The sequence below is a fragment of the Calidris pugnax genome, unplaced genomic scaffold (genome assembly GCF_001431845.1).
Source record: "Calidris pugnax isolate Ruff unplaced genomic scaffold, ASM143184v1 scaffold44, whole genome shotgun sequence".
Taxonomy (NCBI): domain Eukaryota; kingdom Metazoa; phylum Chordata; class Aves; order Charadriiformes; family Scolopacidae; genus Calidris; species Calidris pugnax.
This window is the reverse complement of record NW_015094506.1, coordinates 48,932,856-48,958,716: the sequence shown is the minus strand read 5'-3', so window position 1 is coordinate 48,958,716 and position 25,861 is coordinate 48,932,856. Positions and strand designations below refer to the sequence as shown.

The window sequence follows — 25,861 nt, the reverse complement described above, 5'->3', positions numbered from 1 at the left end:
CTGCTACTTGAAATGTTTTAGTCATCTATGTCATTCACACAGGCCTGGCAAATATGGCAGGAGACTTACAGAAGCAAGATCTTTAAGAATAGTAGCTGGAGATAAACCAAGTTAGGATTCTCAAATGGCAATGAAAACTGGTTTCTAGGCAGTGCAATCAAACTGTAGCACCAGGGTTTGGATTCAGCTCACAGGGTATGACACCAAAATTAGTCATGTACATAAGTGGAACCACCAGGGAAAAAAATATGCACCTTTTGTAATTGTTTCTCCACTTGAGAAATGTGCTAATGTTTTCTTGGGAATAGTTTTTGTGCTATTAAGTTGTATCAGTTAAGTTATAAGTAAATATTGGAAAACAGTACTATTTACTTTGCTGACACAACCAAATAGTCAATATAAATAACTGTGAGTATTGCTATGATAATCTTTGTTTCTCTGAACATACCATCTTGTCATATTCTGTATTTTCATACTACTTAATAATATAAAATAATTCAGACATGTTCTTGGACGCTGTATTACAGTTATTTTTATGATATGCATTGTTGCATGCTATCTTACACTGGACATTTTTCCCTGAGCAGATGAAATACTTCATCTTCTTAAACTTCAGTAAATCTTATGATACATATTGTGATTTCATTGAGTTATGCAAACCAATTTCTCTATTAGTTTCAGAAAGTGCAATATCTTTTGTTTAAAGATCTCTTATGAAATGCTATGGAATATAACAGATATTATAGACAAAAAACCAATTGCATTCCATGTAAGGATTGAAACTAACAATTAAAAGCACATGATTAATAACTTGATCCAGTCGTAGATCATGATTGGTTTATCTGCCCTATGAAACTTCTCAGCCAATAGATCCCAGATGGTATTTTTCACCTACCACCTATTTATCCAATTAAGAAATATATGAGGAAAATTATTTTCCCCATATTATTTCAAAAGTGGAAATCTACTAGACAATCCCAAACTGTCATTATTTCTGGTAGAAGATATATATACACACACATATTTATATATGTGTAAAAATAAAATTTTAGATGAAATAGTTTACTATAAGGAAATTTGGATCTTCTCATTTTGAAGATGCTATAGATATGCGAAATATCATTCTGCTAGGATTACAGACATTGACATCTCTGTTTGAGATGTACCAAGATCTCAAAGTGTCTTTTGGAAGGACGGTTATGTTGGTAAGCATGGCCCAGCTTCACTCATTCAGTATTTTTTGAAATGAATGAATATCACAGTGCTTCTGTCATCCTCTGTGCTTGGCCTCATTGTCAGGATTTTCAGTCATAAAACTCTAAACTTTTTATAGGAACAGAGTGGCTTCCCGCCATCACTCTGTCCTAAGAGAGTGGGTTTTTTACTTAAAAAAAAAAAAAAATATTCCCATCCAGTCCATGTCCTGAGTACCGAAAACTTCTCTACACGGTTCTGCCATGGCTCACTTTCTGCCATTTCCAGTGGTCGTTTGAGCTTCAACTTCTGAGTGCAGTAAAATGAAGTCCTGTAAGTAAGAATCTCTCGGCCTGTATAACGACTGAACCTGGACAGAAAATTGCAGAATATTCTAGTAAAGCCTCTACAGATGTATTTCTACACGCAAGCAGAAGAAACAAATACTTACTCTGTCAAAATCTGATGACGCACACATACTTACTGAACTTCTGCAAGACGATATACTATTCATACGCAGTCATTGTTTACTTTAACAAACTCTTACAGGGTTTTCCTTTTTTGGATGCTGTGTATTTTCCTGAGTTACAGATTTAAAAAAAAAAACCAGCATCAAACAAAAAAGCTCTGAAATAACATCATGCTTTAGCAGGCAAATTTTGCAATACTCTGACTTTTATTTTATCTATTCAGAATAGGTTTTTTCCTCAATTTTTGAGCTTTTTGATTCATCAACCTGGATTAAAACTAAAAAATTTGGTTTTAACAGTTTCATCACATAACATTGGATTTCACTACTTAAGACAGTTTAATATTTATTTATGAGAAAAATGGTTGAATCACAAACCTTAAAACAGGCTAGCAGGTCATTCTAATAATGTTTTGGAGCAAAGGTGCATGACCTTTGTGAGTGGGTGACTGGAAATCATTTGACTTGTAAATTTTCCCTTATTGCTTTCTGAATAGTTCTGGCAAAATTTTCATTCATCATATCTGCACAGAATAGACCCCGGAGCAAATTATCTTGCAAACTGTGTCGCGTTTTGTCTTGAAGGGATGCCCAGGAGTCATATGTGAATTAGCTCTCTCAAGTAAAACAAGGCATGAAATAAACTGACAGCACAGGCACATATAAGCATCGCCATGTTCTTCGAAGTAATTAAAATTCAGTAAAAGATTCATACTCTTTTCATTTGCTTTTTAGTTAGGCTAAAGTAACTCTGTTTAAGACAAAGGAGTCACTGTGGTATCACTGAGAAAAGACTAAGGGCTTTAGATGTTTCTTAAATCAGCTTGCTGCACTTCCACACTTAAAAAAAATAGCATTTCTATTTTTTTAACTACAGTGGTTGAAATATCAGTACTATAATATTAGTCCTCATTAATCTGTTCAGGGAGAAATTGTCTTACTTTTAGACTTTCGATCAGAAAGTTATAAGTAAGAGGAGAAAAACGGCAGATGAAGAATCACAATACAGTTACTGAGATTTGCAAATGCTTTGGCCTATGCACAAATCTGTACTTTGATGTCTTGGTAGGCCAGCCTGAAAATATGGGTTTTACTGCAGATAAGAAATTTTCTTGAAGTTAACTGTATTATTTCACAAAACAAGAGGACTGAGAGATCAGATTAAAATATGATGCTTAATATTCATGAAGGAGGTTATAATTAGAATTTAACTTCTTGCCAGATTAAAATTAAGGTGAATTTTATTGCCCTTGCATGAGCACTGGTGACTTGGAATGAAAACACTGAGACTGGTAGCAATGTAGGACAGAGATCAAGTAAATATTAGATTTATGTAACTTTAGGATCATCTGACACTTCGCTTCTTTTCATAATCAAGTCCAATTTATATCTTTGTACCTATTAGTAGGTAACTTCTGTGAAACATAACTTCAATTTAGGTCATCTGACATGAATACCAGAAGGACTTATTTAGCTGTTTTTCCCTCACAAGTATTTTTCTCTTTAACTGTTCTTAAACATAAAAAAAAGAATTAGAAAGGAAGCAAACATTACAACATTTATAGACACTTCCTGCACAAAGGTGCATAAGGGAAACCAGATGATAAAACATCTACTTGCTTATTTTAAAAGTTCTCTGATATTTAACAGAGAAGCACTGTAATTTAAGAATGAAAACGCAAAATATGTGATAAAAAGACTAAGACAGATGTTATGAGTTTGGAAAACAGGGATTTGGGGTTTGCATGAATTCATGGAAGGAAGCAGATTTTCTTGTGGTTTGATGGCAAAATTAGTGGAATTCCCACTTTGGGGAAGTGTTGTGAGGCTCATGCTGGAGGATGTCCGTCTCAGAAGGAGAGAGGTGAAGGTCCCCCTCTACCACATTGTCAGCTCTTGCATACTATGGGGCTACAGGATAAAAAGTCAGCCTTGCTGTAAAATAGACAAATACCAGTTATTATCCTGATAGCAGCCAGTTACAGGCAGCAAATCATTCCTGGTGTGCCTCCAGAGCCCAGCAGCACTGTATTTTGAGACTACATCCTCACTTTCTGTGAGTACTGGTTGGTACACCACGACTTTAGGCCAGTGCTATAAAGTATGTCAGCATCTAGTTTATGTCCTGGAATTTGCCCCTGCAGCTATCTAGGTCTCCTCATGGACTATATGATGAGTGCAAATACTCTAGACATTCTACCCTTAATTTCCTTTGGTATAAAGGAAATTCTCTACTAATCTCTAACAGTTTATTTCTAATGATTAAGTCAACTGCCTCTTTTGCTCAGTCAGTAATCAGAAAAAATTATAGTAGATTACTTCTTCCAGAAGGTTCAGCTATAGAATAATAAAACACAACCTGCAAAATGAGTGAGTTTAGACAGAACTCATATTTGTTACTGATACTCAAAATGGTTGATGACTTGATTGAAAGCAGCCCTGCAGAGAAGAACTTGGGGGTACTGGTGGATGGGAATTTGGACATGAGCCAGCAATGTGCACTTGCAGCCCAGAAAGCCAACTGTATCCTGGGCTGCATCACAAGAAGCATGGCCAGAAGTACAAGGGAGGTGATTCTGTCCCTCTACTCCACCCTGGTGACCTCATCTGGAGTTCTGCATCCGCATCCTGGGCTGCATCACAAGAAGCATGGCCAGAAGTACAAGGGAGGTGATTCTGTCCCTCTACTCCACCCTGGTGACCTCATCTGGAGTTCTGCATCCGCCTCTGGAGCCCTCAGCACATGAAAGACATGGACTTGTTGGAGAGAGTCCAGAGGGAGGACCACAGAGATGGAGTACCTCTCTTGTAAACAAAGGCTGAGAGGGTTGGGGTTGTTCAGCCTGGAGAAGAGAAGGCTACAGTGAGACCTTATTATGGCCTTACAATATATAAATAAATAAAGGGGGCTTATAAGAAAGACAGAGACTTTTTACCAGAGTCTGTAGTGACAGGACAAGGAGCAACAGTTTTAAACTGAGAGTAGATTTAGATTGGACATCAGGAAGAAATGTTTTACAATGAGGATTGTGGGACACTGGAACAGGTTTCTCAGAGAAGTTGTGCATGCCTCATCCCTGAAAAAGTTCAAAGCCAGGTTGGATGGAGCTTTGAGCAGCCTGATCGAGTGAAAGATGTCCCTGCCCATGATGGAGCAGTTGGGCTAGATGATCTTTAAAGGCTGCTTTCAACCCAATTTTTTCTATGGTTCTGTGGCATGAAAGAAGTGACAATAATTATTGAACGGTTCAATACACAAGCTGCAAATACTCCTGTACTATGTGAGTGGTATTCCTGGAACAGTTGCCCACTTAGACAAAGGTGTTTTGCAGATATAGAAGCAGAAACACTTTTATCCTTCAACAGTGGTTTCTTCTGTAGCTTTGATTAGGACCTTCACACATCTCACTCGCCAGTGTTTTGGTTTAAATAGATGCAGTCAGTGACTTTATGTGAGGAAAATTTCTCCTTTTTCCAGTTCCTTACCTTCATATTGAGCTTCACTTACTGAAGCAACATCAGAATGCCACATGTATAGTAATGGGTAGTAAGAGTCTGAGAACTGTTATCTCCAAGGAAAATTGGAAGTATCATTATACATTATACAACTGCTCACTTTTATGTTTATGTTATGAAGTAACTGAATAGACAGAGGAATTGTGAATCCACTTGCCCAAGGTTACTAGCAGGAGTAGAATCATAGAATAGAATCATAGAATTGTCCAGGCCGGAAGGGACCTCCAAAGGTCATCTAGTCCGACCTCCCCCAAGTCAGCAGGGACACCCCCAACCAGACCAGGTTGCCCAGGCTTCGTCAAGCCTCACCTTGAATATCTCCAAGGATGGGGCCTCAACCACCTCCCTGGGCAACCCGTTCCAGTGTTCCACCACCCTCACAGTCAAGAACTTTCCCCTACTCTCCAATGTAAATCTGCTCCCCTCCAGCTTAAAGCCATTTCCCTTCGTCCTGTCACTGCAGACCTTTGTAAACAGGCTCTCCCCAGCCTTCTTGTAGGTCCTCTTCAGGTACTAGAAGGCTGCTATTAGGTCTCCCCGGAGCCTCCTCCTCTTCAGGCTGAACAACCTCAGTTCCCTCAGCCTGTCCTCGTAGCAGAGGTGCTCCAACCCCTGATCATCCTTGTGGCCCTCCTCTGGACCTGCTCCATCAAGTCCACATCTTTCCTATATTGAGTGCTCCAGGCCTGCACACAATACTCCAGGTGAGGTCTCACCACAGCAGAGTAAAGCAGAAGAATCACCTCCAAGTAACCTCCAATTAACCTACAAATCATACAGTAAAATATATTTTTTTTTCTTAAGTTTAGTTAAACTCAACTTCATCTTCTGGAGACAAAATTCCTAACTCCTACAACATAATCCCTGACTCATAACACACTAGCAATAAATGGATCAGCAATAAATGACCAAGTCAGAACCAGTCACTTTCACAATAGCAGAGAAGTTACATTATTTTGGAATAGTTCCATATTTCTGCACCAAGGCTCAATCCAGTTCTTTTCAAGGCCTTTTTAGACTGGTATCTCAAAACCACAGAGAGCACCATCTATTTTGTTCTTGAGCACATGTCAAATACTATCTTTTTCCTGTTTGTTGCTTTCCCGATAATTCAAATATCTCAGGAGTTTTGAACACTTAATCCCAACATATACTAAACATCACAGAACCTGAAAAAACAGTCTGGACTTTCAAGGGTTTTTCTTGAATCAATAGAATCTTGTCCTGACTAAGTATGAGCCTGTTGACTTGATTGTAATAGATGTTGACCCATGGATTTAAAGAGAACTCCAGCCAATCAGCAAGGTAACCAACACTGATTTGAACAGTGGTTGAATTGCATTTTTTGGTTTTGAGTTCATGTCCAGTAATACGTAGCAGAAGAAATTGCTGCACACTCTCAATGTCTGTCCTCAAGAGCAATATAAGCCAGGTGATCTCTTTTTTAAAACACATTTTAAGCGGCTGTAATATCTGCTTTTAGTCTTATTGCCATTCTGATTTACATGCAGATGAGTTCAGTTTGTGAAATAAAATGCTACTGAGTAAAATGTGATCCTTGCCCAGGAAAAGAGCTAAATGAAAGAATAAGGTATTGCCAGACTTCTCTACTATCTCTATAAATAAAAAGGCTAAAATTCAACCTGGCATTGTTTAAACTGTCTTTAATATAAAATCACAACCTTGCTTTCTGCCATTAGGTTCTACCAAAGGTCTACTGTTTATTACTCTTGACAGCGTAAGATTAATCAATGCCAACAAAATTTAAAGCAGAAAATACCAGCAAGAGTGATTTCTTGTATGAGTACTTGCTTCAGTACAGAGGAGAAAAGAGACACAAGGGAATAGAAAATAAGTAACAAAAACATTTGCAGCTAACCTGTCGCATGTTGATCCCCTCATATGACACCTTCTTCGTATCTGGAATGCAAATTTTAATTTCAAAAATTGAGAAGATCAGATATGTTTTCTATCTTAAGGGATCCTCAAGTAATGAATCAGGCTTGTGCACTGACAGTAGTCCTTATCCTCTCTTTTTTTTTTTTTTTTTTTAAAGCTACCTATAATATTTTACACATGCTCCCTCAAGCTACAAATTGCTATACTAACAATACCTAAATACCACACTAATTTGAAGAAATGATTCAAGACAAAGAGCAGCAGTATTGTAAAGCTAAGAATTATAAGCTTCCTCCCTTATTCTGGGAAACATTTCTTTTTTTTCTATCCCTGATTGGCTCAGTACTCTACTTTGCCCACCTGGCTCTCCAGTAATGATAGGAGCAATTAGTTCTTCCTTCCTGAGGTATTTGCCAGTATAATCCAGCTGCTTTTCCTAAGAAGAAGCAGAAAGAATTTAAATAAGAATAAAGACTTCAGCCAGAGATAGAATCATAGCGGAAAAAAGGACAAAATAATTTTCTGTATTCTTGTATCCACATCACAAACAACATTGCTTTACATAGCTACAAATCATCCTGTTCCTGAATCATTATTATAAATTGTCATTAAGGAGAAGTAAACAATCCAGAGAGCCTGACTGTGATTAACGGCTGGCCAGCAGCTTGTGCCCAACTTGTATGAAATGGGACTGGAAGGCTGTTTGCCATTAACTCATGTGGCAAGAAGAGTGTAAAAAACTTGATTTTTTTTTTAAGCTTTCATTAAAAAAAACCCCATTTTTTCCCGTGAGAAAATTAACAAATACTAAGAAGACAAGCAAGCAAAAAGAAAAACAGGAAAGCCTGAAAGGATATATATTTCACCTTGAAACCAAAATATCACCCTATGATATGATGCTTCAATAATCAGCTGGCAAGATAATTTTCTTGCCTAATATTCTTAATCACTTTTTTTTGCCTAGCTCTTAAACACATCTTCAGTAACATGAAGCTGCTTAAGTCTTTCAGGAGGTTTCTTCCAGTGACTCATTGGAGACATAATGGGATCAGAGGGTTTGGGCTGGGACTGGGAATCAGATTGCTAGTAATTCCCTTAAAAATCTGACAAAGCTACACAGTTTCACTTCTGGAAAAAAAAAAAAAAAATCATTTTGATAGAAGTCTGTAATTTATGTCTTTTCTAAAGATAAGGTTATGAAGGAAATATAATTTAATACTAGCTGGCACATTCAGTACAAATACCATTTAATAATGAAGACCTTCAACACGGGAAAACAAACAGGGGGATCTCCTCACCAGAAATGGAGTAAAGGTGAAGATACTGGAGTATATGATTACTGGACCTGAGCCTTGCCGGTGTAAATCTGAAGAAGGGCTACTTCACCTAGTGAGTAATTTAAAACATCTTTGAAATAGAGTCACTTTTCATGATCAGTGTCCATTTAGAATCAGCAAAAGTCAGGTTGAAGTATTAATATGATAGAAAATGAATTGGTAAATCCTAAATAAATTCCCCTCTGTGATGAAAATGAAGCTAGGAGATACTGAGTAGGGTTTTTTAAATGTCATCTTTCTGGATAACTCATGTGATCTCCTAATTTAGCAGTGTGATTAGGACCTGGAATTTTGTGCCTACTTCAGGAAAAAAGTAAGTAAAATAGATCTGTTTTAAGGTCCGTAATATTCAGTACTTTCATATGTATGAGCTATTATGAAGCAGGAATAGGGTTGAGGGGACCTCAAGAGGTCATTCCATTGCTTCAGAACACAATATTGTTCCTAAAAGGTTTTTGCTAACCTGCAACAAAGATTTCTTAGTGGTGATAGAGACTTTACAGTTTCATTAGACAGTCTGTTCTACTGCTTGATTATCCTTGACGCTAAATTGTTTTTCCTAACTTCTAGCCTCATCTTGCTTTCTGAAATTACTATTCAGGGAGAGAAATAAGAATCCAAAGCCTAAGCTCTTCCCCTCAAAACATAGCACATTTTATCAAGCACTTCTTATAAATAGATTTTTCTAAGCTTGCCTACAAATGATAACACAGCTGTTCCTACCAAACAGTTCTGTATTAGAGCACCGCTTTTGTTGTATTTATATGAAATGTCAAAAAAAAAAAAAAAAAAAAATTTTATCAGGTGACAGCAGTTCTGTAATGGTCCTGTGCTATAAAATACAAATGTAATACTTCTGCATGAAGTATAGAATATTTTTCTTTGTTAATTTTTTTTTATACTGAAAAGTAAAAAAAAAAAAAAAAAAAAGAATATCATAGCCTGTTGGCTTAATAGTCCTTTGTAGCTCCTTAATGTTTGTAACTCATGTAAAAGGAGCTGGTATTGTATTATATATGTGTGGTTTAGAAGATTAGTTATTATTTATTTATTTTTCTAGATAATTTATAACTTCAAAATTAAACTGTTATGCTGGGGATTCAGAAAGGAGATTTTTTTTATTTACCCTCACATGATCTTTTAGTATAAACCCTTTTTTTAGATTGCTGTTCAAACAATTATCTTGGAATGCTGTTTAAATGCAGATGAATCTAGAGCATTTCCAGGTGGGATCACATGGCAAGCTAAAATTAAACTTCAGCTGATATTTATGTTAGCATGTGAAACTACTTAGAATTATTGGACTGTAAGTTGTGTTTGAAGACAGACGTTTTTGAAAATCGGTGTATTAGAATGAATATAATTCTTTCCCATGATGAAATTGCCTAGATATATCTGATTCTCATGGTAAAGAGTCTGCTTTCATATCTGTAATTAGAACCTTGCGCTTTGTCCCCAGTTTATTTTCAGATTAATGTGATTTTGATAATGCTCCATGTTCGTTATTTCATCCTATGGTAGTAGTCTTACAGGCTTGTAGCATTAATGAAATGCGTTAGCTCTTGCAGCAGCATGTGAATAATGTTTTGTCTGTTAAGCAAAGGCTTCAGAGTGTGTATTTCTCTTAAAGAATTCCTAACAGTTTGTCCTGTGCAGGCATTTGCAATTACTTTAGGGTACTATATGTTGCTCTTCCTTTTTGTGCATTATTTATTCTGAAACTGCTGGGCTATGGCTGGAAGGGAATCAAATGGACAGAATACTAGCCAAATCTAGTGGCAGAAAGTAACATACTGTGTATGTAGAGTAGGATGCAGTTTATGTACCTTTATCTAGGAAGGGATTCAGGGGCTTTAAACATAGGTGTATCCTGATGTTTTAAATGCCCTAAAGTATTTTTCTGCCTCAAGCTGGTTGTTGCTCCAGAAAGTCAGGGGTATCTTTGTCACATCTGCCATTCCTGACCAGATACTTAGTTTCAATAGGACATCTTAAAGGACCCAGATCCACATGTATATAGGCATAAACCTGATTTGCTTCCGCAGACAAGAGAGTATTCAGGGTTCCCTGCAGAGTCAGCTTCCGGGAGTGTCAGTCCTTTCCCATTATCTGTTTAGAACAAAAAGGTTATAATGAGATTTTTAAACATTTATTTTTGCTTGCATATTTAAATTTTAGATGACTGATATCAGATGAGAATAGTTCTACCAAATGGTCTCCGGGTTTGCATGTGTGTTAATGCTATCATTGCATAGGTCTTTCTTTTCTGAAACACACATTGGTGTGCTTTATTTTTGTTATACTTTCTTTTTTAAGCTTTCTTTGGTTTTTTGTCTGCCACATTGACTTTGCACTCTGACTGCCTGTGATGTGATAATAACATAACATGACTGAATTTCCATGCCTTGGAAAAATGCACAAAGCTTCTGGAGATCAGCTGGGTCAAACATCTGATACATACAGCTGCCTTCATGTTTCACGCTGCTGTAGTACCTAGAAGTTCACATATTTTTCAAAAGTCTGGTAACATACTGCCTACGATAATTAGTCAATTTGTGAAAAAGCCCCATATGTAACTGGCATCAATGCCTGCTGGGTATGCTGTGGATTCTTACTGTTTCCTCCTGCTGCTCATCTAATATCTATAGCATTTATTCACTAGCCTCCTGATTGCCTTGGCTGCACTGGGCTGAGTGTTTTGCTTTTTAGAGACATATTCTTGGAATACTATGTTACATTTTTCAAGGAACTGGGTTCTCACTGATCAATTATTTGACTTTTTTTATAAACGATGCCCTTCTCACGAGTCTGATCATCTTAAGAGTATTCTTACTTGGCAAGTAAAGGAGAAAAAAGGGAGGCTTTCCTTCTTGCCTCTGGACATTTGAGAGAGTAACAAACATAGACATGTTGACTCATTTATATTTTGGTTTTAAGGCTATTTGGTACTTTCTTTATGTTTTAAAGCTGTATGGAAAGTCTCTGACTTTATACAGAAACATTTTTCACACTATTTTCCATATTTGAAGAAGTAAAGCCTACACAGTATCCACACTATCTTCCCTCATACTCAATGCTGTCTTTTCAAACATTTTTACAAAGCAAAATTACCAAAATTCCTACAAAATTATACTACATAATTTGGAAACTATACAGTATAACCATAGGTTTTTTCTACACGAGAGATGGCGTTTCCAAAGAAAGGAATCTGAGCAGTATTAGAAAGAAAATGAAAGAAAGTTAACAAGACAAATATATTTTTTTCTTGCTGGTGAACACGTTGTGCACAAAACCAGCTTTCACATCAAAAGGAAAACAGACTTTGGGAAGCAGAGCCTAGGAGCTGCTCTTCACCTCTCCTTATCAACAGCACCTTACCCAGGTGTTGTTCCATTGACTAAAAGGGCTACTTCAGAGTTACAGAATTGTACAAAGAGAATGAGACATTGAAGAGCCTCAGCTTGCCTTCAGAAAATGACTTGAGTATACTTTTCTGGAATTTTATAAAATAAGGACTAGTGTTCTGTTTTTATTGGGAATACTTGCAAGAATCCTACAACATGAGAAATAGATTTTTCCAGTTTACCTTCAGCAGTGGAAACAATGTGAAAGCATATTGCTTTCCATCAGAAAACAGAAAATCAACCAAAATGAGTGAGCCAAAGCCAGGTTTCCTAACATAACTTTTGCCATTCTCTCAACAAAACCCAGTAACTAATATGTCACTGTACGTCATGGAGTTTTGCCCAGCCTCTTAAAATTGGCTTGTTGAATCAAACTGGTTGTATACAGGTACATATTTATTAAGAAGGAGGAAAGGTAAAGAGGCTGTAGCCTCCTCATAAATGTCTCATCATTTTGGATGTGTGCCTTGTCACATTGTGAGGGAAGGACTGCACTGAAATCACAGATGCATCCAAGTATAATATGACAAATCAGTTCCCTCTTTATTGGCAGCATCTACTGCCCTCAGGTTACTTGTTCTGAATCAAATTCCAAAATTAAATATTGCAGTTTTCCTGCCAAACAAAGCTGAGTAATTTGTTTCAAGTAAAATTTTCTGCCACTAGCTAAAGATTCTAAATTGAAGACAGCTTGAAAAATTGATATAATATGAAATGATGCAAATCTTGGGAGAAAGGACACACACACAAACAGTCCAAACACATTCTTTCTTCCTTGGCCCTCTCTGGGATTAACTGAATATACAGACGTATATTTAAAGCATTGACCAAAAGAAAGAATTATTCTGATTTTTGCTATAATTTTCACAAAAAAAATCTTTCTTAGGGATACTATGTCTGTTATTATTATAAATTAAATAAAAGAAGTCAGATCTTTTTTGATTCATTTTGTCAGTTTATCTACATTCTTACCTGAATAAGCCCAATTACACAATAACAGATTTTTTTTCATAATAAATAAAGTCAACAAACTTCTCAAAACAGATTTTCCAGAAGATTACAATTTTAAATTAAAAATATATGTAATAAAATCTTAGGAAGGTATGCAAAAAATGGACAACTTTCTTACCTAATTTCTTAATGAGCCATTGGAATATATAACCTGATCTTTATAATGTAGTTTCCCATGACAAAATGAGGGTTCCAGTACATTCTCAATTGCCTGAAACGCTTTGCAAATACTGGTTGTGAAGCCTTGTGTAAATAACTTTTCTGATGGTACCAAGTTACTTCTGATGGTTAGTAGAGGAACTTCAAGGTTTCTGCATCATTTTATTAAGACAATGGAGTTAGCACCCAAAGAAAATGCTTCTATCTGGAGATGTAGATAGTGCACACTGAGAATTCTGTCCTCACATCGGTCTGTCTTAACTATTATCTTTGCAATATCAAATGAATATTTGAAATTACATTCAACTCATTGCAATAACATAAAGCTCAGGCATGCGTCACTAAGGTGTTATTGGCACCCACCCAAAATGGCATTAGGAGGAGAAACTGCTGATGGTCTGTCCCTCTGCTATTCTCTTGGAAATTTTCATAGAGGCACTGTGTACCTGGTGTTCTTAGAAGCACTCATCTATTTATCCACCTGTAGACAAATTAATATTGATTTTGGATGAATATTTTTACCTTTAGCATGAATTCAGTATGACTGTGAAACCCTCAGTAGACAACCAATCTTGTGGAGTCTCATAAAAATTGTAGCAGCTCAGAAGTTCATAGAAGATCAAAATCCATAACTGTCCAGTCTACCTTGCATCAAATCTAACCTCTTTGTAGGCAGGCAAAGATCTACAAAAATAACCTAGGCACAAGATATGGGAAAAAATGCAGGGATAAAAAATTCTCCAAGCAAAATTATACTGAAAAAAAATAATCTCAGAGATCGCACAAAACACTTCACTAAGCAAGCTGAGCATGATTGTGATAGCAAATTCAACAGTGACAGAGACCTACAGTCTAAAAGCAACTGCTTCCCTGCTTTACATTACTTCTGAAAAGAGTGTCTCTGACATCACTATGTTCATGCAGGCTGCATCTAGCTTATTGTTATGATTCAGAGCAGTAACACAGCTTTGAAATAAATCATGACCAATGATGGGTTCCTTTAGACAGAACTGGACCACATGCAGAAAAGCAGCATTTGTATCACAGACCAGAGTAATTCCAATTTCAAGTTAAAGCTCTCAACCTTATATGATGTAGGCACCTCAGAACCAACTGCTTTTATCTACTGATTTGTTCATATTGCTCCAGATTAGTGCCATGTAGACACAGTAACAGATACTGAAGCAGATACATTTAAACACAGTTTTAAGTTTTGACACACAACCTAGTTTTCTACTGATCTTTAAAAATGCTATATATGAACAAAAATAAAAATATACACACCTCTTTTTCCATATTGTCATCCCGTGATCAGTTTGGTGAGAAGACCCCTTTGTGCCTGTCACGCAAAACGAGATAAATGTGTCAGCTGCCATATCCTACAAGAAATCAGACAAGATAGATGTGAACCATGATGAACATTTCATCTCTTTCTACCGCACTGCACTGAGGGAAAGTCTCTAAAAAAAAGGCTTTCTTGTCTTTTTGAGCAGGAAATAAATATTCACAAGAACATCCCACAACATTTTGTTCTTCCCATTTAACCTTTTCCTTATATTTTTTTTCTCATCCTACGTTGCTCATTTTACATGAACTGAATTGATCTATAAGGACGTGGTAGTTTTTTATATATTCATCTCAAAACATACATTCAATGCTCTTAATGAAAGAGATATTGTTGAGTTTTGTTGAAGATGATCAGGATTCTTTTGTTTGTTTGTTTTTTTAAATTCTCTTTTTCACTTACTAAATGAACAGAATTAAGTAAATTAATTTCTCTCTATATATATTCATTCATAAAATTATATTAAACTTATTATTTCATAAAGCTTTCAGAATTCAAATCATGCTTATAATAGCAAAGAATGCCTCCAGTGAGTTAGTTAGTGAGTTTTGCCATTGAAAGTCAGAATTCCCCATAAAGACCTTTGCATTCTGCAGTAAGTTGTGCAATAAAGTACTTTAATGTATTTAATTGTGTTATATAGGACATGTTGCTATACTACAATATAAAGTATAGAAGTGCACATGGTCATGATATACGTAAGTGACATACAAAGTCTAATAGATGTAGTGGGGTAGATTAATATTGTGCAACAGTTTAGATAAGGACGTACTCCATGTAAGTCACTGGCATCTGATCAGCCTAAGATCGGTGTGAGAGAAAAGGGTTCACACAATGAGAAACTTTCAAGTACTGTGAACACAGGAGCAATGCTGGAGAGTGCAGAAAAATTAGGATTAAAGCATTTAGCTGACTGAGCAGCTAAAGTGCTGAAAATGATCCCTGAAGGTGGGAAGTCTGTCCTCTGTGCAACTCTGAGCTCAGACTCTGCAGCTTTTACTTTATTCTTTAGTGTGGCAGCACTTTTGTCCTACTCTGCCTATGATCCTTAACTTCCCAGGTTTTCACTGGATTGATTCACTGTACTGTGTTTACTTTAAATAAGCAGTACTTTATTTCAGAGTGTTGCTTATACAAATGCAGGAATCTGTTGCAGCATAGTGTTGGAATTTAGATCACCTGTCTTATCCTCAGAGAAATAGCCAAACCATGCAATTTTTGGGCTCCCCTACTCACTTAGTTGGTTTCAGTACTGATGTCAGTGGTGTTTGGGTTGGTTTTTTTTTGTTTTGGTGGGTTTGTTTTGTTTTGTTTCGTTTTGGTTTTTATTGCAGTTAGATTCTGAAATGGAATTTGAAGTTAATTTAGGTAGCTATAATGTCACAAACTTAAATTACAGTAGAGTCTAAGCATTTAGTGTTGATTACTGCAACAAGCTAATACTTTGTGCTGCATCAAGGTAGGTTTAATATATGTAGATTCCTAGGATTACGTCAACTTCAATAATATATATGCATACTTTTCTACAAATGCACATATATTCATACACATGTGTGCATTTATATATACATATATGTGCACAAATATAAATAATTGACTCACGCCCATATCTTTACACATATATACAAATACTTATATAAATTATGACCTTGTAATAGTCCTACATACATGTTTAGAAAAAAACACCCTCTCTTCTGAATTAAGTGCTTCATCTGTGCTGATCCATCAGTCAAAATATCACTTTTGTTTCTTGAGCTTTTATAATCTGGAAAATAAATGTTACTATTTGTGACTGCAACGGATCAAAAAAAAAAACCCGACTGTTTCATACTGAGTCTCACACAGAAAGGCAATGAATCCTATTAATCTCATTCAGTTTTAAAACTGACTTTCATGTGTTCAACTCATTTAATGGTATTTTTTATTTAAACACATTTACAATAATATAACGATTAATGATGTTGTTGGCAATTTCTTTTGGATCTTAAATAGAAGATAAGGAGATTTCTGGTCTGATCCTTTAGATTTTGCAAACAGCACCTGCTTAAGTAGACTAGGAATTTGTCTGAATAGTAAAAAAAATTATTTCGTTCTTATACTCAATTTATTTCTATGTTAATTGTCTAATTAAAAACCTGCAGTTTTGACTACTATATATATATATATAAATCTAATCAAACATTCTTCTGCAGCTGGGATCTCTGAAGTAGATAATGCAATTAGAAATTTTATCATGGGAGTTAAGAAATGATCAACCACTTAAGTAAATCTTTTGCAATCAGTGGAAAAAGAATAGCCATTTTGAAGTTACAATTCATCTGACCTATTTTAGAGATCTATTTGCAAATAAGAGAAACCATGTTCTAGAAAAGTAATTGCTCTTCTTTTGCTTTAAAAGGAGACTTGACATCTAGCTCAGATATAGACATCAGCACTTGGGCAGATGAGTCCTAGCACTAGGGTCTATCTCCAACAGACGTTAGGTGACAGTCACTGTAAAATGTTATTCTATATGCATCTAGAAAAAACTTTTAAGCACATTTAACTTTATTTGACAAAAATGCTGATTTGATTTGGTCTGCAGTTCTAAAATGGCTGCTGTGCTCAGCAGCAAGTGTAATTACCATTTGGAGTGTAAAGTTCCATAATTATCTTGAACTAACAAGAAACACAAGATGGTGTCAATTGGTTTTGGGTTGGTTTTCTGGTGGGTTGTTTGGGGTTTTTTTGTTAGAAAATGCTCTAATTAGGAGGTGAAAAATGGAATAGGGAAAAAATTTTTAGTCAACATGTTACTCAAATAGAACATAACCATCTTGAAGTCAGAAACATATAACAAGATAACAGAGATCAGGTTAACTTCATTAAAGATCAAAACTGAAGCAGTTTAATCTAAATTAAGGATGAATCTTGGGCATATTTAGATTACAAATACTAATTCTGTTTTCATTGCATTTATATAATCTAATACTTTCTGTTCTCCAAATTCAATGTTGCTAACCAGCCTGATTTTTATATTATTTTTTTCTCACAAGACAAAAAGGAATTCTGCAAGGATTAGTGATCAATTTAGCAATGAAAAAATAAGTTTTTTCTTTTAGTTCTACTTAAGCAAAGCCCCACTCTAACCCTTTTTTTTTCTCCACCTTTCAAATCTACTGGGAAGAGTGAAAAAAAACCACCTGACACTGTAGAGGTGGTATAGACTGCCTGCAGAGTTCTTCTATAGATTCAGTGGTTGACACAAAGCTCATTAGAAAGAAGAGACCTAGGAAAACTCACATGATTCACACTGTACCTGGAGCAACTGATTGCCTCTTAATTGGTTTTGTCTCCCAGAAGAGTTGGTGCCTTGTATTTGCTGAAAGAAGCGCCCTCTCAGAACACACTAGCAGATAGCAGTCTCTCTTGTTGAACTGAGGCAAGCCTGGCAAGAAGCCCTGAGTTGTCTAAAGAGACCACATATGCTTTTCTCTGAATTCTGTACCTCTCTGGAGGTAGCGGCTCTCTCCCTGTTTGCTTCACGGGAGTTCACCACAAAAAGAACACACAGAGTTATAAACTCAGTTATAATCCTGGGAAAAAAGCAACAGGAAACACAAATAAATCAGACTAAACCACAACAATTTCCTCCTTTTTTACACAAGATTCCTGATATTTATCAAAACTCACAACTGGGTAATAGGCTATATAACAAAATAGTCACAGATTTAAACCACAATCCCATATAGTTTCAGGATCAGGGTTTGGGACAGGCATGAAATATTCTCAACATCTTGGACAAGTTCACTGTCTTATACTTCAGTGATTTCATTTGCGTTCAAAACTTACCAGTATTTAGACATTTGGTTGTTAATGGAAGGATGAGAGAGATCCCAGTAGGGTTGCCTTCACCCAGGTGGGAAGGTGGAAGATGAACTCTGGGAGCCATTAGAGGAACAAAGGTGAAACTGGGAAGAAGAAAGGACAAACTGATGCAGGAGGTAGTCAGAGGGTATAAAATAATCCACATAATCAACACCATGGTCACAGACCTTAAAGGTTTCGGGAGTGACCAGCCTACAAGGAAACCAGGCATATATCCATCAAAACAAGAGTGAGGAAAAGCCTAAGTTTCATTGTTTATACTTCCTTAGGGCATGGTAACAAGGAATTGAAGTATCCTTGAACTATGAGCAGCTCCCGGTGGACTGTTAAACATGGGCTCACAGCTTGTGCCACAATCACACGTCTTGCACACAGCTGAAAGAAATGATCAAGGCTGTTACATTTCCTCTTTGATTTCAGTATAACAGTTGGGCCAAAGAGACAGAAGCAAACCTGCTCACTTCTGAGAACTGCCAAGCTGTCTTTATATAAACTACTCATATTTGGCTTGGTCCAGTTCAGTTCATGAACACTCATTCCCAGTATTAGAAGCCTTTGGGAATCACAACCAACTCGTTTATATAAAGAGAAAACCCAACCATACATGGCCAGTCAGAAAGATCTATGCATCTGATCTCTCCGGCTCCCTGCAGCAAAACTAAGCGATGAAGAACTGGGCTTGCATTCCTGTTACAGCACTACTGATTTCTATTTCCTGCAGCAAAACTCTCAAATAAACAACTGGACTCGCTTTCATGCAGGAGTGCTAACTTGTTGATAGCACCACAGCTATATTTAAAGCTGTTTTCCCGAGGCAGCTTTTCTTTATTGTTGACAGTAAAATGGATGGTCTATGAAAAGAGATTTTTGTGCCACTACTTGTTTTCAAACAGTTGGGGAATAATGCAGGGACCACAAAGCAGATTCAATATTCTTTAGACTTCTTTAAAATGAGTAAAACTAAAACCATACAAGGGATGCCCAAAGCTAATTTAAAAATACTGAAAGTGCTGGCATGGGAGACAATGCCCTTTTCCTACAAAGCCATCAGTTTTTACATGCTTTCATTTCAAAACGTGTGATGTCCACTCAGTTCTACTCAACAGAACTTGTTTAAAGCACTCTTCAAACCAGATTTTCTCTGAGAAAGTCACTAGTGCAATGACACCAACAACTTTTCTTTAAACAATACTAATTTGGAAAATGTCTTTGTGATCATTGTTTTTGCATACCATGTTGAAAAGTTAACTGTGTAGGGAGCAGGTTATAGGAAGGGATTAAACATTTCCACTGGTATTTGTGAGGCCATATCCAGAACAATGTGTTTGGTTTGGACCTCTGCAAATACATTAATCCTACTGTGAATGTGGGGTTGGACTGGAGATCTCCAGCAGTCCTTTCCTCTCTGAATTATCTTATCAGACTATAACTGCTTCAGAAAGCACACTGTCATAAACCAGCATTATTTATGAAAAATGTCATTCTTTCCTTCCCTCAACCTCATTTAATTTTTCATGGTGGCATAAAGCGTGTGCTGAATCGAGTTGGGTGACTAATCCAAAATCAATACAGGGAGAGGGGGAGATGACAGTTAGCAGGATCATTTCTGCCAACTAGTTTACTAGGCAGCTTTAAAAACATCTATGGCTAAAGGAGATAACGTAAGGGAAACTGTGTGGGAAGAAATAAGCAGGAGCATGAAGAGAGCTCTTTCAGCACCAGTGCCCGTTTATGCTATTTTAAGATGAGTAAGAATCAGTGATTAGTTACAGGTAAAGATGTTCTTTGCAGCTAGATCGGTGCCAAGGAAGGTATTACTTTCTTTAAAGGGACACCTCACCAGGAAGAGTTTAAAGCAGCAATCTGCTGCAGTTGTTTATTAAACACTCCATAGTGTTTTTCATAACCACCAAGTTGGCAAAATTCATCCTACTTAATTATGTTCTATTGCTTGAAGTTCCGCACTGCAACTGCGCACAGATAACATTATTTTCTTTCCCTACCTTACGTATGCTGGCAAGACCTGGCATATCTCATCACAGACTTTGTAAATGAGGGATTATTTTAAAAATTATCTTTGTTAAATAACAGAAAATAAACCAGTTTCCTTTGCCTTTTCCTTGTCTGAGCAGTAGAATGATGGTTTATGGATAAAGCATTGAGGAAGACTCAGCAACAGTGTATATAGTTCCCAGTGGTACAAGTATTGTTTTTGACAGTAGAGGAATTAATTTGGCCATTACCAGGGCCTGTTTTCAAAGCATAACAAACAGCTTTCAGAATCAGAAAGTACACTGCTCAGCAGGGTAGCAGACTTGCCTTATGTGTCTTTAAGTATTCTTGATAAAAAGTGCTCCTTTGCTGCAGCTTATGTGTCACATGAAGAAAGGGAAAGATTCAGCATGGAGCTTGAAAGCTCCTTATTATGTTGTCTCTTTGTGCTTCTGTGAGATAGATCACAAAAGTAATAAAGAGTACCAATATACATTTAGTTGCAATTACTGTCTGTAGCTGTAGTTGCCTGACCCTTCTAATTGGAAAACCTGCTTATAATTACTTATAATTTCATGTAAGTAATGAACACAAACATACGATACAGACCACTCAAAAATATACATGCACAAAGAACACTGTGTCCTCTCCCACATGACTTGAAATTAAAAAAGAAGACAGGATTACATGATAATTTTTGTTGCTGGATTGGTTAATGTTAGACAGCTTTTGTTACAATCTTTAAGCCTCAGTTCCTTGTAAACTGAAAATAATACTATCCTTTTTAAGATTTGTCCTTTCCTAACTACCACTGGTATTATTATTACTAAGGGAAGCAAACCAAAATTTTGAAAGAAACAGTTTATGGAAGCAGTTCAGAGTATGTATCACAAAGGGCCTAAACCAGAAATTTTTATTCTTTTGATGGAAATCATGGTCATTAACTGACGGCATTATGGGCACCTCAGGCTTAATTCTATTTAATGTAGAGGGCTGTCTCTGTTTTTCAGATGAACTATATTGTATGAGTTTTATTGCAAAATTTGAAGTTGAGTGCTTTGCGCAGGATAATTAGATATCTTGCTAACTATTTCAGGATTAAGTTTTCAGTCTCTACATCAGTACGATGTCCGAGTCATGGATTTAAATGGCTACACTCTTTCCTATAGCCAAACTGTATCAGGAAGGAGGAATTAAAATGATAAAAGAAGTTATAATCAGTGTTGACCCGAGTCATGTTGTACACGTATCCTCAAATTTCAGATCTGAAGGTAGTAAAATGTATAGATTTTACTGGAAAATAAAGCCTCTCCCTTCGGAAATGGTAACAATACAGTCACCTTGTGGATTCAGCCCCAAGAGGAACGTGAATATAACAGCACTCACAGACTTGCCATTCAGCAATGAATCCCCAAAGTTTTCCTTGTGAAACCCCATGCAAGGGGACACTTTTGTGCATGTGGTACATGTGGGGGTAAAATTGTGCTGAAATAACTTCAAAGACATAACATGGTCTTCAGGTTCTTCAGCCTTGCAGCCCTGCATTTCACAATGATAATCAGTTTGCAGAAATATTAATTAGCACTACCACCACAGACAATAAGGCCATTGAAATGGGCAGAGTAGTAGAGTCTTTGCATATCAATAGGTAGTGTTTTCCAAATCAGATGAGCAGCTTGATAGTGCTTCAGGGAAGCAAATGAAAGTCAATTTTACATGATGACTCCAGATATTGTACTTTGAATTTGACAAAGACAAATTCAGATCCAATTATATTCATTACCACAGAAAAGGTTGTCTCAAAGTCTTTTAGGCAGATCATAATCTGAAATGAATTATAGTAACTTTGACTGTTACTGAGCGAATCTATATCTAAACCTAAATATTTGCATATTTAAATAGTATTTCTACTTTTATGCTTATGTTCTCAGTGATTAATTACTTTTGTTTAGAACTCAGTGAAAAGCTGTTCAAGTCACTAAATAATGTCAAACACTAATAAGTCCTAATATGTAGCTCAGATCCTATTAATTTTTCCGTCTTCAATCTTTTAATATTCAGCATACATATTAAGCAGTCAAACTTATTTCTAAGATTTTCTACAGCTGACAGTGTTTTTTCTGACCTATTTAGTTCAGAAAAATTAAGAGACATATTCTGTAAGAAATTATACATAGACTATTTTTCCTCATGAATACAGAAGCAATTTGTTGTAAATCAGATTGCTCACAAGTAATACTGCAAGCTGATGCTAGAAAGAGGAGTCTCATGTGATACTTTATTGTTCTTCACACGGTTTTGTCTAGTGATTCTGAGTGTGTTAGCTGGCACGGTAACCAACCGTGGCCTGGCATTAGCTCAACAAGTCATTCTTCATTAACTAAGGGCCAGTGTAGTTTTATATTTTTGAGCCAATTCCAAGCAGATCTTCAGTAGACATAACAGATCTCTTTAGGTTCTCTAAAGAGGCAGAGCTGTAGAGTTTTTAAATATTGTTTATGTCCTTCAAGACTCTTTTTGTGGTGACAGTTCAGGACAAGGCATCTTTCTTCAGTTCATGTAAATCAGAACTATACATCAGATTTTTATTCAGTATTCTCTCTTACTTTATAGGACACTTCCTGAGTAAGTTCCAAATCCGGGAGAGTGGATGTTCCGCTCTCATAAAATTTGTCTTCATTTGTAGTTGGTAAGTTCCAAATCCGGGAGAGTGGATGTTCTGCTCTCGTAAAATTTGTTTTCATTTGTAGTTGAAAAAAATATTTTTAATTTCTGTTCTAAATTGATTGAAACTGTAAAGAGAGATTGTGCAATTCCTCCAGGCAGTGGAATCATATTCATGGGTAATGATCACAAATACAATGTTTGCTATACTTTATTACAAATTTATAATGAGTATACAAAATTAATAATATTTTTCCATAGCCTAGGTATTTTACATTTCAAAAACCACCAGACAAGTTTTAAACCACATTATACAAAGAGTCTATGCAACACTTTCAGTTTGTGAGGACTTGCAAAACCCTACTTTCAATTCCCATATGCAGAGCTTAAATTTTTAAAAATAAATTACAAGCAAGATTTCAACAGCTGTCTTCAAAAGTGCAGTACGAAATCTCAGAGATTCTTGATAAAAACATGAGTGTTGGCCTCAGTGCATAAAGTCTGTGAGGCACTAATTCTCAAAGCAGTCTCACTGTACTGCGGCAGGAGACAGAAAAAAAAGCCTCATTTCTCTTTAAAGACAGTTGCCCGAAAGTAAATCTACAGGAGCTGTCAGAGCATTAGTTCACTATGAGAAACTTTTTTGTATTCATTATTGAAAAGATTCAGTTAATTATACAAGTCCTACTGCATATGTACTGCCCAGGAGCAGAAAAAGATTTTTAATGAGTTACAAAAGGGTTGGGATTTTTATATCTACAAATAGACAGTATTTGCTTCAATGAACTTCAGAAAATATAGGGGAGTTTCTAAGCCAGCCAGCCAGCCAGACATATTTAAATACAAATATGTGTGTGTTTTTTGAATTGCCTTTTTTAGGGCAAAAAGTTTTGAGAAAAATTTTCATCAGAAAAGTTTCCCAGTTGCTGGTGTAAATGCTGACAAATTTGCTGAAGGCCAACTGATCATAGCCTCAAGTCCCCTTATTTGGGCCAGAATCTCAGGTCCCAGAAGAGGGGATTGAGTATCTCTGTTCTGTGTGATACCAGAGAGAGGTCTCAACATCTGACATGTGAAATTTCCAGGAACTAGTCTCTGACTTTTTCCTCAATCTTAAAGGTCCTGAATAAATGTTTTAGGTCATCATATTGTAAAACTTTCAGTCCTGCACTGTAAAACATTTTTCCCTCTGCATCTCTGATACCAACCTATCACGTTTTCCCATCACTGAACATTAAGCCCTTCTCTTTTTCTAAATTCCATAATTCCCAGCTCTCCCTTTCTTTATAAGAGGACTTCCACCATCTTCCACATTCCTCATGAAAGTTCAGAAACTCGGAAACATTTTTTTGCATTTTCACCCCCACAGAACACTGAGACCTCTTCTGTAGAGTCATTTAGTCCACTTGGAACATGGACTTATGTCATAATTTTGAGCATCACTGTTGTTTTTTAAGTGTTATATAACTCCATTTACTTAACAGATTTCCTCTCAGTTCACGAACACTGTAAATAGGAGCACATTTTCCCCTTCTCTTTTTTCTTTCCATAATTTCAGTCTTCATGACAAAGCTCTATGAGTGTATTTACGTAAGTGCGGTACTAGCCCTGTACTTTTTCTTCTGTTCTAGGTTTTTATGTGATATTTTTTATTCAAGTGTGTCTCTGTGGACTTTAACCACACACATCAGTTCAACAGTGCAATGAAATACCAACTTTAGGATGTCTTTTATAGCTGTTTGAGGGAATCAGCATTGCATGAAATGAAGAATAATGGCACTGCTGAATGCTGAATGAGAGGAAAAATGTGAAGTGTGTATTTCAATGAAAAGCAGGTACTTTAGACTATAAAGATTTCTAATGGAAGGTTGCAAACTTTAAAAAAAATAATGTTTTTAACAGAAGACTCTGGGCAGAAGCTGAAAGATAAATTGATATTTTTCCAAACTGGTTACAACTTCAGGAAACATTTCCACATCACTGTAAGCAGTACTTCCAGGCATCAATCCTCCAGGGGCTGTAGAACTCTGAATTCTGCATAACACTGTGGAATACTCTGCATAACATCTCTCCTGAGCAAAACTTGGATTAACAGATTTTTCCAGTTTTGGCTGAGCTGATTCCTTGTTTATCCTGATGCATGGAAAGGATCATCCCTCATTGCTCTGTTGGACAGATTATGCAGGTTGTTGAATCCTAGTAATAATTACAGTATTCATTTTTGTGCTAAAATTTCCTAAATTCTCCTACAGCCAGTCACAAAACACTTTGGTGCTCCTGGAAGAAAGATTTGGCTTTCTTTAATATATTAGACACAATGAGTTTAGTTAGAATTATCACAGCTCTTACTATCTCACTGCATAGGCAATTACTCATACTCTTAGTAGTCTTATTAGCAACAATTATTTCAGTAATCACTCTTATTTAATGATAGACAAATAGCATCTCAACAGTGGGCTGATACTACCGTACCAGGTAATGTAAGTACACAAAAGAAAATCAATGAATATAATAGCATTACCTGTTTTCCACAGGGACAGTCAGTGCAGAAGCATCTGCTCTGGTACCCAAGCTGTGCAGCACACACGACTGTGCTCACCAGTGTGTAGTTCCAGGGAGATATGAGCAAGACTTTAAGCATATTTCACAGAAGAGTCTCAGAGCTGCAGTATAAATCTGAGGGGGAATCTGGAAAGCATGGTGTGAGGAATGAAAAGGCAGGTTCTCACCAAAAATTTTCATCTTCAGTTACCATGATAGTGTGCCTACTAGGTTTATAGCACAAAAGAGTGCTAACATATTGCCTTAGCTTGAGTATGTGTATGGATATATTTGTGTATACAAATGCCATCTTCCACCTCCTTCTCAAAGAAAGCTTTATAGAGTTACATATGCCACCATGTGTTAAGTAATTTTTTATGGGCTATAAATGACTCGGCCAAGCTGTGAAATGAAACAGCTTGTTCCACTGCACTAACAGTGCAGGCTCAGTGCGTATTGTCTG

General features: G+C 36.4%; 1 protein-coding gene and 1 long non-coding RNA gene across 4 annotated transcripts in view; one reads left to right on the top strand and one right to left on the bottom strand.

The window, feature by feature from the left end:
• PCLO (piccolo presynaptic cytomatrix protein) overlaps positions 1–25,861 on the top strand; it is a 385,413-nt gene that overhangs the window by 336,504 nt on the left and 23,048 nt on the right. The gene's annotated exons all lie outside the window — the stretch shown is intronic.
• Positions 657–25,613, bottom strand: LOC106901198. Of its 3 annotated transcripts, XR_001414278.1 has the most exons (10): positions 25,379–25,613; positions 18,166–18,284; positions 17,633–17,909; positions 14,274–14,368; positions 13,512–13,686; positions 10,444–10,524; positions 7,439–7,514; positions 7,059–7,099; positions 1,679–1,774; positions 657–1,564 (listed from the first exon to the last, which is right to left on the bottom strand). It is a non-coding gene; the product is annotated as an uncharacterized LOC106901198 (long non-coding RNA). The 3 variants fall into 3 exon arrangements; XR_001414276.1 differs by having other exon boundaries at positions 657–1,774; XR_001414277.1 differs by lacking the exon at positions 13,512–13,686 and adding an exon at positions 13,353–13,470 and having other exon boundaries at positions 657–1,774.